The sequence below is a fragment of the Oryctolagus cuniculus genome, chromosome 11, assembly GCF_051225735.1.
Source record: "Oryctolagus cuniculus isolate XC-2025 breed Fujian yellow rabbit chromosome 11, ASM5122573v1, whole genome shotgun sequence".
NCBI lineage: Eukaryota > Metazoa > Chordata > Mammalia > Lagomorpha > Leporidae > Oryctolagus > Oryctolagus cuniculus.
In genome coordinates, this window is record NC_142877.1 from 21,151,076 (window position 1) to 21,161,734 (window position 10,659).

The 10,659-nt window shown below is 56.7% G+C and overlaps 1 long non-coding RNA gene across 1 annotated transcript; it reads left to right on the top strand.

The window, feature by feature from the left end:
• Positions 1-776: 776 nt before the first annotated feature.
• Positions 777-9,682, top strand: LOC149123368 (uncharacterized). The gene is made up of 2 exons (XR_016216585.1): positions 777-1,213; positions 9,408-9,682. It is a non-coding gene; the product is annotated as an uncharacterized LOC149123368 (long non-coding RNA).
• Positions 9,683-10,659: the final 977 nt, after the last annotated feature.

Below are 10,659 nucleotides of genomic sequence, written 5' to 3' on the forward strand. Positions count from 1 at the left end.
GCATTGGGAAATGACCTAGCAGAAGGGAGCTCACTCTTGTCTGTTTCTCTCTCTCTCTCTCTCTGCCTCTCAAATAAATAATTGAAAAGGAATAATGCTAAGAAATTGTGACGTGGGTAATGCATTTTGTTTCCAATACCGTTCGTTGACTAACCTAAGCTGCTGCCACTGTCTGTCGCTAAATCCGAAGGCAGGTGCATGTCAGGGCTCTCGCTGGTGCGCGGATCTGTTTGCTTCTGGGCGTTGTGCTCGCCAGAAAGGCAAATACTTTCCTGTTTGCTGTTTTTACACAACCGCCTTGCTCGCTCTTGCGAATCGTCCCACCAGCTAAATTTTAGAAGCAGCCTGTCTCATGGCAGGGGAGTTTCTGCTGGGGTTTCCACTGCAGAGCGGGGACAGCTTTCACTGCGCAGACTCGTCCTGCCGGTGCCCGCCGTCTGCTGGGTCTTGACAGCAGCCTTAGCGCTCTCGCCAGCTACACTTAGGCGACTTTCTTGATTCGTTTATTCCCCAGCACGGCCAAAGTCTCGCTCCTGCCTGGCTTCGTCTGCTTGGCCCTTGTTTCCCGTCTCCCAGCTCGGCCTGTTTACTATGGCTATGCCCGGTTGGCGCGCACACACAGAGTAAACCTTCTCCCTCCCTGGGCGCAAACAGGCGGGCGCGGACGAACACTCGGGTGGCAGACTGGCCGGAAATAAATGAGCATCTTTCACATTGTGCGCTCATTAAGCAGGCAGAGCAGGAACACATTCCGCGCTTTAGAAGGCGGTTGAGAGGAAGTGTGGCTACCACGTCCTTTGGCCACTCTCACAGTTGTGTGCGTCTCCGGGATTTTGGATGAGCGCTACCACGCTATGGGGATTTCACTTTAAACTGCGTTTTGTGCCCGGTCCTGTAGGTTTTACCATAGGCCCCTATTGCTACCCCTACTTCTCGCCCTTTAATGGCTGCCCTGTGTTCAGTCCACACTGAATCGTCCCCAGGGAGCGCGCACCTTGCGGGGCTTCCTCGGTTGCCACCCGAGCAGGGCGCGCTGCTCGCGGGACGGTGCGGACACGGAGCGCGGGCTCTCCCCTCGGCTCCCCACACTTTGAGTTCCAGCGGACAAGCCACAGCGTCCTCTGGGAGCTGCAGCCCTCAGCGACGGCCTCAAATATTTGCCGATGGGGGAACAGCTGAATCCTGCTTGGAACCTGTATCGTGCTGTTTGCTGGTGAGATTTCCGCTCTGTGTATTGGGCGTTCGTAGCTTTTCCTTTCCTGGATACCAGTTTATTTGTGCTCACTTTAAACAGTAGATTGTCTTTAGCTCATTGGTTTGTGGAATTTCCTAATAGAATCTTCTGTGAGCGTGTGACCAAGATTTCCCTGCAGTGTGTTGCCTTTAGCTCTTCCTGGCATCCTTGACTGAACAAGAGTTATCAACGTTGCTGTGGTTCCAAGCATCAGTCTCTCCTTTATCCCGTCTGTATGTCCGTGTCTGGATGTATGCTTAGTCTTCCCTGCTCCCAGTGTTTAAGTGTATTATTCCTTCCTGCTGGTTTTACGAAGGTGTCTTTATGTGCTCCGTGATCACACCTAGAATAGATTTTGTGGTTGTGCTTACATGGGCTCTAGTCTCCCCCAGATGCACAGCCTGGTGGGCTGGCTGGTGCCTCCCCTCCCTGCCCTCCCAGGCTCAGGTCCCTGATTCCCTCACCCATCTGTGTATTCCTGTCAGGAACAGTTTTTTTTTGTTTTGTTTTGTTTTGTTTTGTTTTGTTTTTTTGCTAAATGTCCTACCAGATTTTTTTTTTTCATTTGACAATTAGAGTAATAGACAGTGAGAGAGAGAGAGAGAAAGGTCTTCCTTCTGTTGGTTCACTCTCCAAATGGCCGCTATGGCCGGCACACTGCGCTGATCCGAAGGCAGGAGCCAGGTGCTTCTCCTGGTCTCCTATTCGGGTGCAGGGCCCAAGGACTTGGGCCATCCTCCACTGCACTCCCGGGCCACAGCAGAGAGCTCAACTGGAAGAGGAACAACCAGGACTAGAACCCGGCACCCATATGGGATGCCGGCGCCACAGGCGGAGGATTAACCAAGTGAGCCACGGCCCCAGACTGTCCTACCACATCTATCACTTGTGAAATAAAATGCCACATTCCATGCATTCCCTTGCCTGTCAGCTCCTCCACACGCATTTCAGAAGCATCTTGTCGACTTACAGGCGAATTTGGGGAAAGTTGACATCAGTGCAAGGCCGAGCCTTTCCTTCCCCATTCTTTTTATTTTTCTTTCTTTTTAGAATATTTATTTTATTTATTTGACAGACAAGAGTTACAGAGAGAGGCAGAGGCAGAGAGAGAGAGGTCTTCCACCTGCTGGTTCACTCCCCAGATGGCCACAACAGCTTGGAGCTGGGCCGATCCAAAGCCAGGAGCCAGGAGCTTCTTCCAAGTCTCCCACGTGGGTACAGGGGCCCAAGGACTTGGGCCATCTTCTACTGCCTTTCCAGGCCATAGCAGAGAGCTGGATGGGAAGTGGAGCAGCCAGGACTCGAACCTGCACCCATATGGGAAGCTGGTGCCACAGGCCAGGGCTTTAACCCACTGCGCCACAAATCCTCCCTTCATGTTCTGACCTCTGCCCAAGCACAGCGGCCCAGGCGCTGGGCCCAGGCGCTGGGCCTGGTCCTTGAGCAGGTCCTTCACGTTTCTCCGGGTAGAGCGGGCCCAGCCCGGGACACGTCCACTCCTGCAGGGTTGACTGGTGTTGCGAATGCACTGTCTCTGCACCCTCCTCTGTTTGGCTTTTGCCTGTTTCATTTCCGTGTAATCTGCTGGCTAATCACTGCGCTCCATTCACAGACACACACAAAGTAAACCTTCTCGCTCCCGGGACACAAACACGCGCGTGCAGCCAAATCCACTGAGCCCGCATCATTGGCTGCAAATGAATGAGAATTTTTTCAAATTAAAGTTGAACGACACAAGCAAAACATGAATACATTGTCCCATTTAAAAAGCATAACATTGCCGCTGAAGCCCAGGTCCCCTCTGGCCACCCCCTGCCTGGCCAATTTCCTTCGTCCCCCCAGGGACAGCCACCACCATGGGCTTGGCGCGTGCTTTTCTGGACCTACAAACACGCACATGTGTGGATAGGAGCCCACGGGAACTAGACGGTGCGGCTTCTCAAGTGGGGAGAGTCCCCTTTCCTGCCTGGCTTTTGTGGGCACTCACTGCTCTGGTGACCTGGATCTCACTGTGGGTACAGACCAGGATCCCATGTGGCCGTCTCCGCAGTGTGCAGGGAGAGTGAAGCCAGAGGCGGCTGCAGGTAGGGGCAGAGGGGCTCTCGGGACAACAGCAGGAAGCGGGAGCCGCCGCTTGCACACGGCAGAGCAAGGGACAAGGTGGCAAATGGATTTCTTAAGAAGATGCCAGTAGAGCTGCCTCGGAGCTGGGGGCGTGGGAAGGAAGCAAGGGCTGAGGGAGCCTAATCTGGGACGTGGAACAGCTGTAGAGCTCATGAACTTGAAACGGGGTGGAGCACGTTGTTTGGAGAACGCGTGTGACTCAGTTTTGGCTTTGGGCTTGCGAGGGGAATCCGCAGGGCCTCAAGGGAGCACATTTCTCCCTCTGTACCCTGAGAGGCTCCTGGGCTGCCCCTTCCTTTCTACCGAGGCGCTGGAGGATGCAAAGGCGATGTCTTGTGACCAGGAGGGGACAGCCAGCAGAAGTGCAGCTCAACCCCAGAATCCCTGCCGCTGGACGTCTTGTTGTTTGAAAGAAATAAATTATATGGGTACCAGTTCAAGTTCTGGCTGCTCCACTTCTGATCCAGCTCTCTGTTAATGAGCTTGAGAAAGCAGTGGAAGATGGCCCAAGTGCTTGGGCCCCTGCACCCACATGGGAGACCCGGAAGAAGCTCCTGGCTCCTGGCTCCATTGTGGCCAGTTGGGGAGTAAACCAGTAGATGGAAGATCTCTCTCTCTGCCTCTCCCTCTCTCTGTCTGTAGCTCTTTCTTTCGAGATTTATTTATTTATTTGAAAGTCAAAGTTACACAGAGAGAGAAGGAGAGCCAGAGAGAGAGAGAGGTCTTCCATCGGTTGGTTCACTCCCCAGTTGGCCGCAACGGCCAGGAGCTTCTTCTGGGTGCAGGGGCCCAAGGACTTGGGCCATCTCCCACTGCTTTCCCAGGCCACAGCAGAGAGCTGGATTGGAAGTGGTGCAGCTGGGACTCGAACTGGCATCCATATAGGATGTCAGCACTGCAGACAGGGGTTTTCCCTGCTATGCCACAACGCCAGACCCTGTAACAAGTCTGATAAGAAGTATGTCACAGTGTGAGCGGTGGGCACCTCTGGGCACCCTGCAGTTCCCTAAGAGGTTCGTGTGTCACTTGTCTAATTCCAAGCAGAGTGTCAACGACCAGAGCCTTAGGAGCGGGGCCGGAGTCAGGCCACGGAGTTTGCGTTTTCTCCCGAGGTGACCCAGTGGCTCGTTCCCGCTCTGTCCAGTCTCTTCTTTGCCACTGAGGAAACTCACACAAACCAGCGGAGGCAGAACAGGGATTCCACTGGCATCCGTAAGCGAAGCACAGAGCAGGCAAGGGCCGGCTGGGCCTCCCGGTTCCTGGATCGTCAGACCCTGCCTCTCCCATCTCCCGGCTCCTGGCTCCCAGCTCCCGGCTCTGTGGGCCGGGCCTCCCTCCCCCAAGGCCTGCTGCTTTCACAGCCCAGCAGGCAGGGCTGCCAGTGTTCCCCATCCCTCAAGTTCATGACGGTGACGACGCTGAGGGAGCAGGGCGGGAGCTTGGTTGAGAGGCCACACTCCGGGAGGTGCTACTTGCCCCTCACCGCTGGTTCTGACATCTGTGTTTGGTGTCCGCACCATGACCCCTGCACCAGCCTGGAGCATGAGAAGGTCAAGGGGAAGAGGCCTGCTAAGTGCTGAGCCTGGGCCCCACCCACAGTCAGGGCTCCAGAAATGTCGCTGTCCACACCCAGATCCAGAGACCCAGGCTCCCATTGGCTCAGCCTGAGCCGGAGCCCACCCCTGGCCAATCAGAAGGTGCACTCCATTCCAAGCAAAAAGGCTGGGGTGGGCAGTGACTGGTGGAGGGGGTTGGGGGTTGGCACTGCCCTGGATCAAGAAGGTGGGTGGTCTCGCCAGCCCTCTAACCGCAGGCAGCAAAGTCAGGAGGGGCCCCACTGGAGGGAGACCCCTAAGAGGCGTCACTGTCGGCCAGGTGAGAAGCAAGGTGGGCCTGAGCTAAACGCCAGACAGAGAGAAGCTGTGCAGGTAGAAGCAGGCAGGGAGACACCGAGCAGCCAGCCTCCTGTCCCCTGTGCTCTGGGCCAGCCCCGATCTCCTTCGGGAGCTGCAGCATCACCCGGTGTGGGCACCAGCTGACTGTCGGCAGTGTGCAGGAGGCCACAGCCACCGTCTGACCCCGCTGAGCCCTGCCTTCCCCAGACATGAGAAACAATAAACGCTGGGTAGTTTGTCATGCAGCAACCCAGGGCTGGGCCCGGGAGCGCTCTGCGAGCCGGCGTCGCACCTCACAGGCCACATGGAAGCGGCAGGAGCAGTGGGGGACATGGGGGTGACCATTGGTCTGGCTGGGTGAGCGGGAATGGGCAACGCAGAGGGACTGGGGACATTCCAAGCAGAGGGACCAGCACAAGCAGAATCCTGGAAGCGGGAGGCAGCAAGGCCGTCGGTGTTCCTGGACATGAGGGCAGGCAGAGGGCACGGGCAGAGCCCAGGCCCTGGACGGCACCCGTGGCGAGGAGCCTGGACCCCGTCCTGCTGTCGGCAGCACCGGTAGAAGTCGAACGCCAGGGGAGTGAGCCCTCCAGCCGCGTGGCTGGGCGGATGGCTGGGGGTGGCCGTGGTGGCCACTGTGAAGGCTACGTTGGGAAGGTGACGGGGTCCAGGTAGGAGCCTAGAAACGCAGGAGGAGGCTTGGCTGGGAGGCAACAGAGAAGGCCGAGCCAGGGGCCACCTGCATTTCCTTGGGGGACTCTCGGTGGGTGGCGGGGGCCCTCAGGAGGGAGGCACAGCAGGCGGGTAGTGTGCCAGCAGTGGCAGTGGGCTCAGTCTCAGAGAGCGAGAGCCGAGGGGCTGGGGGCCCAGCCAGCACAGCAGGGTGGAGCCCGCAGGCAGAGCCTGAGATTCAGAGGGACCAGCCCCCCCCACAGGGGTCAGTGGGAGCCCCATAGAGGGGGCCGGGGGCGGGGCAGGAGCTGTTGGAGACATCTCCAGGCTGCTCCGGTGCAGGTGGGCGACAAAGGGGAGGGGGGAGGAAGGGCCGGAGAGAAGCAGGGGCCACTGGGAGAGGCGTTGCCATGGCAACCCAGCTAGGGAAAGATTTCCAGGAGGCCAGGACCAGCACGGCTCTGGGCAGGCACCCCCTCCAAATCCAGCAATCAGGGGGCTACTGTAAGGCTTGGCAGGAAGGGCTTCAGGGGCACAGAGCTGACAGCTAGCTGTGGGGAGGGGAGCCACAGTCCCCTCCCTACAGACAGTGATGACCAGGGGAGGAATGGGGCAGGGAGGAGCTAGAACAGTGTGGGACACCAAGGGAGGGGCTTTGAAAACAAGAGATCTGGCTGAAAAGCCCATGAGAGCATTTCAGGCAGGGAAAGCCAAGACACTGTGGCAAAAAATGTCCTACATGAAGGACCTCGATGGGTGAGACCCCAGTGGAAAGAAGCGGTCATCAAAGAAGGAGGCAAGAGCTTCCACTTTGCTTATATTCTTGCTTAAATACTGACAGAGTTTGTGGACTCAAAAGGCTTCCACAGTCTAGGCAGCTCATGTCAAGAGCCTCGGGTGATCACTGACGTCATATGTAAGAGTGTTCATTGTTAAATTAACAATAGGATTCACTGTGCACTAACTCCCCATGCAGGACCTCTGTCCTCCAAGAGTTGTATTATAATTATGTCTAAGTGCTTGCAAAAGATGTATCATTCTTATATGCTTCTTTAAAGTAAGTTTCTTAAAAAAAAAAGCGAAATTAACTTCAAGATGCAATGACTTTGAACAGCCCTTGTCTCCACTCTTGAGGAGTGGTTTTTTGTTTTATTTTGTTTTCTGTTTTTTTTTTTTTTTTCCTGTGTAAACTGTTGAACTCTTTACTTAGCATAGAGTTGGTCTTCTGTGTATAAAGTTAATCAAAAATGGATCTTAGTGGAGAATGGGGCTGGGAGTGGGAATGGGAGGAGGGGGAGGGGTGGGAGAGTAGGTGGGAGTGTGGGTCTGGTGGGAAGAATCACTGTATTCCTAAAGTTGTACTTACGAAATGCATAAAGTCTGTGTTCCTTAAATAAGTTTCTTTGGGGGAAAAAAAGAAAACGAGAGAGACCCCAGAATGCTGCAGTCTCGAATGGGGGCAGACAGGATGAAATGATATTTGTGAGGCGCTGGGATCTGCCCTCCAAGCCTCCCAGAAAGGAAGCAAACGGCTGTGACGGGCGGCGAGGGGCAGAGGGCGCGGCGGGGAGGAGCCCCTGGCGGTGCCCTGGCTGACCCCAGGAAAGCTGAGCCGGGGTTGGCTGCGCAGTCGGCCCTGCGGGCTGGCTCAGGCTACTCAGCAAGGGGCAGGTGCCTGGACCTGAGCGGCCAGGACCCCACTCCCCAGCGGCCTCTGCAAGGCCGGTCCGCAGCTTTCCACTCCGTGCTGGGCTCCCCAGCTGACTGCGACCGAGACCTGGACCGACCTCGACACCGCGCAGGCGCCTCGATTTGGGCTTCTCCTTGTCTGTGAGCAAGGGAGGAGGAATGGGGAGCATACGCAGGGGACACCACTGCTCTCCCCCGAAAACCCCAGGTGAATCTGTGAACCTGCTGGTCTACGCTGTATGACTCGCACAGTGGGAGGGTAGCCAGTGGTGAGGCAACCAGACCTGAGCCCTCGCCATCCAGGAGAGACCCAGATGGCAATCAAGCGATGAAAGCCATGCTTCATTTCTGGCTCGGGCAGGTGGCACGGAGACACCTGCCTGGATCAGGGGCCTGGCCAGGAGTGGCAGAAGCCAAAGGCACAAAGGGGCCATCCTGGCTGGGACAGTTGTCAGTGATTTTTTTTTTTTTTTTTGACAGAGTTAGACAGCGAAAGAGAGAGAGAGAGAAAGGTCTTCCTTTTTCTGTTGGTTCACCCCCCAAGTGGCCACTACAGCCGGTGCTGCACTGATCCGAAGCCAGGAACCAGGTGCTTCTCCTGGTCTCCCATGCGGGTGCAGGGCCCAAGCACTTGGGCCATCCTCCACTGCATTCCCAGGCTACAGCAGAGAGCTGGACTGGAAGAGGGGCAACCAGGACAGAATCCGGCGCCCCGACTGGGACTAGAACCCGGTGTGCCAGCGCCGCAGGCAGAGGATTAGCCTAGTGGGCCGTGGCGCCGGCCGTTATTTCGACACACCTGACAGAAAGCCAAACTCAAAAATGCCTGACCAATAATAGATGTAGCGTCACACAGAATGGGAACTCTCAAGGGCGGCAGCCCTAACGTCACTGGGGACCCACATTCTAGCCGTTTTTCAACATATGGGTTCTTGTCCCCGTGGTCACAAGATGGCTGCAGTCATTCCAGACATTCTTTGAGCTTCTACATTCTAGTGTCCAGAGATGAATGAAAGGCAGCCCTTCTTTATAGTTCTATTGAAGATAGAAACTTTCTCAGAAGACCCCCAACACACACACGTGCGCACACCACACACACACACACACACACCCTTCCTTGATCAGGTCTCCATCAGTGTCCACTCTTAAATAATCAGCAGCAGGACAAGTGGGCCCGCTCACCACAGAGGACCCCTGGGAGGGCCAGGCCTCCTCTGATGGCCGTGGAGAGCGGTCTCTGATAGCAAGAACCAAGCGGAGGAGCCAATGCTGTGAGGCAGCGGGTTAGCCCTGCATGCCGCAGCAGAGTTCCCGCCGCTCTGCTTCCAATCCAGCTCCCTGCCTTTGCTTCCTGGGAGGAAGTGGAGATGGGCCAGGTGCTGAGGTCCCTGCCAGCCACACGGGAGACCTGGATGGGGTTCTGGGCTCCTGGCTTCAAACTGGCCCAACGCCGGCTGCTGCAGCCACTTGGGGAGTAAACCAACAGATGGAAGGTCTCCCTTGCCCTATTGCTCTGCCTTTCACTTCAGTAAGTCTTTAAAGAAAAAAAAATACACAGAACCAAGGAGAAAGGACCATGGGTCAGACCCCCATGGCCCTGGGGCACGGATTAGGATGAGCCTGCAGACGTTCAAGTTTGGTCTTTGAGAGCCGCTGAATGGTTTAAGTAAGAGGTGGGTGTATAAAGACCCCCAACGAGGGCCTGGCGCCGTGGCGCACTGGGTTAATCCTCTGCCTGCGGCGCCGGCATCCCATATGGGCGCCAGTTCTAGTCCCGGTTGCTCTTCTTCCAGTCCAGCTCTCTACTATGGCCTGGGAAAGCAGTAGAAGATGGCCCAACTCCTTGGCCCCTGCACCCGCGTGGGAGACCAGGAAGAAGCACCTGGCTCCTGGTTTTGGATCAGCACAGCTCCATCTGTTGCGGCCATTTGGGGAGTGAACCAACGGATGGACAACCTTTCTCTCTCTCTCTCTCTCTCTCTCTCTCTCTGTCTATTACTCTACCTGTCAAATAAATAAATAAATAAAATCTTTTAAAAAAGAAAAATAAAAGACCCCAGTGAAACCCGTGGTCTGCTTCATCTTCATTAAAAGGGAAAGTCCAGTGGAAAAGGAAAACCAGACCGGGCTCCTCCTGGGTCACGTCTAGATGACCGCGGTGGTTGGAGCAGGGTCGGGCTCAGAGGAGAGCCTGGCCTGGAACAGGAGCGTGGACTCTAAGGAGACGTGGAGAGCTCCAAGAAGGCCCGAGTGGGCAGCAGTTCTGGGAAACAGCCCCGCCGAGATCGCCAAAACTTCGGGGGTGCACAAGATCGGGGCAGAGGCGCCCAGTGGAAGAGAAGGCCGGGGCCTGAACCCGCGCCACATGGGCACTTACAGGCCGGAGCTGGACGCGCGAAGCAGAAATGGACAGACAGGGAGGGAGGGAGCTGTAGAAGACCACAGGGGCTGCAGGTGGGCCCTCCGCACAGAGGCCAGGCATGGCCAGGTGCGGCCACAGCACCCATGACGGGCACAGCAGCCTGGCTGGGAGCAGGAGGGAGAAGGGCTGGAGGGGCGCCCCCCCCACACTCCCCCGACCCCCGCCCCGTGCAGGGAGCAAGCTGGAGGCACAGGGACAGGCGTGAAAGGGGCCTGGGGCGCTGGGATTAAGTGTCGCGGGCAAGGGATTAGCTGTGTTGGTGGGAAGGGACAGAACTGAATCATGTACATTCTACCGGGGAACCTGATCTCCATGTTCCCCGGGCGGCCTCTGCTCTGCCCCGGGTGCCGACTCCGGCCCTAATTAGCAGCCGTTCCATCCTGCTTGTGGCGGGGGCCCTGTCTGGCCCCGTCTGCACCTTTGGGCACCTAGCAACAGGCAGCCAGCTAGGCCTGCCGTCAGCTTGAAATGGAAGGACGATCAGAACCTTTCTTCTTACCGAAGGTGTGATGATGACTGGGGGCGATGCCAGGAAAAGGGGCACTACGGTGGGTGAGGGTGGAGGGTTCGGGGGCTTCAAGTGTGGCCTGGCTCACTGCACAGCTGGGCATGTGCTGGCCACC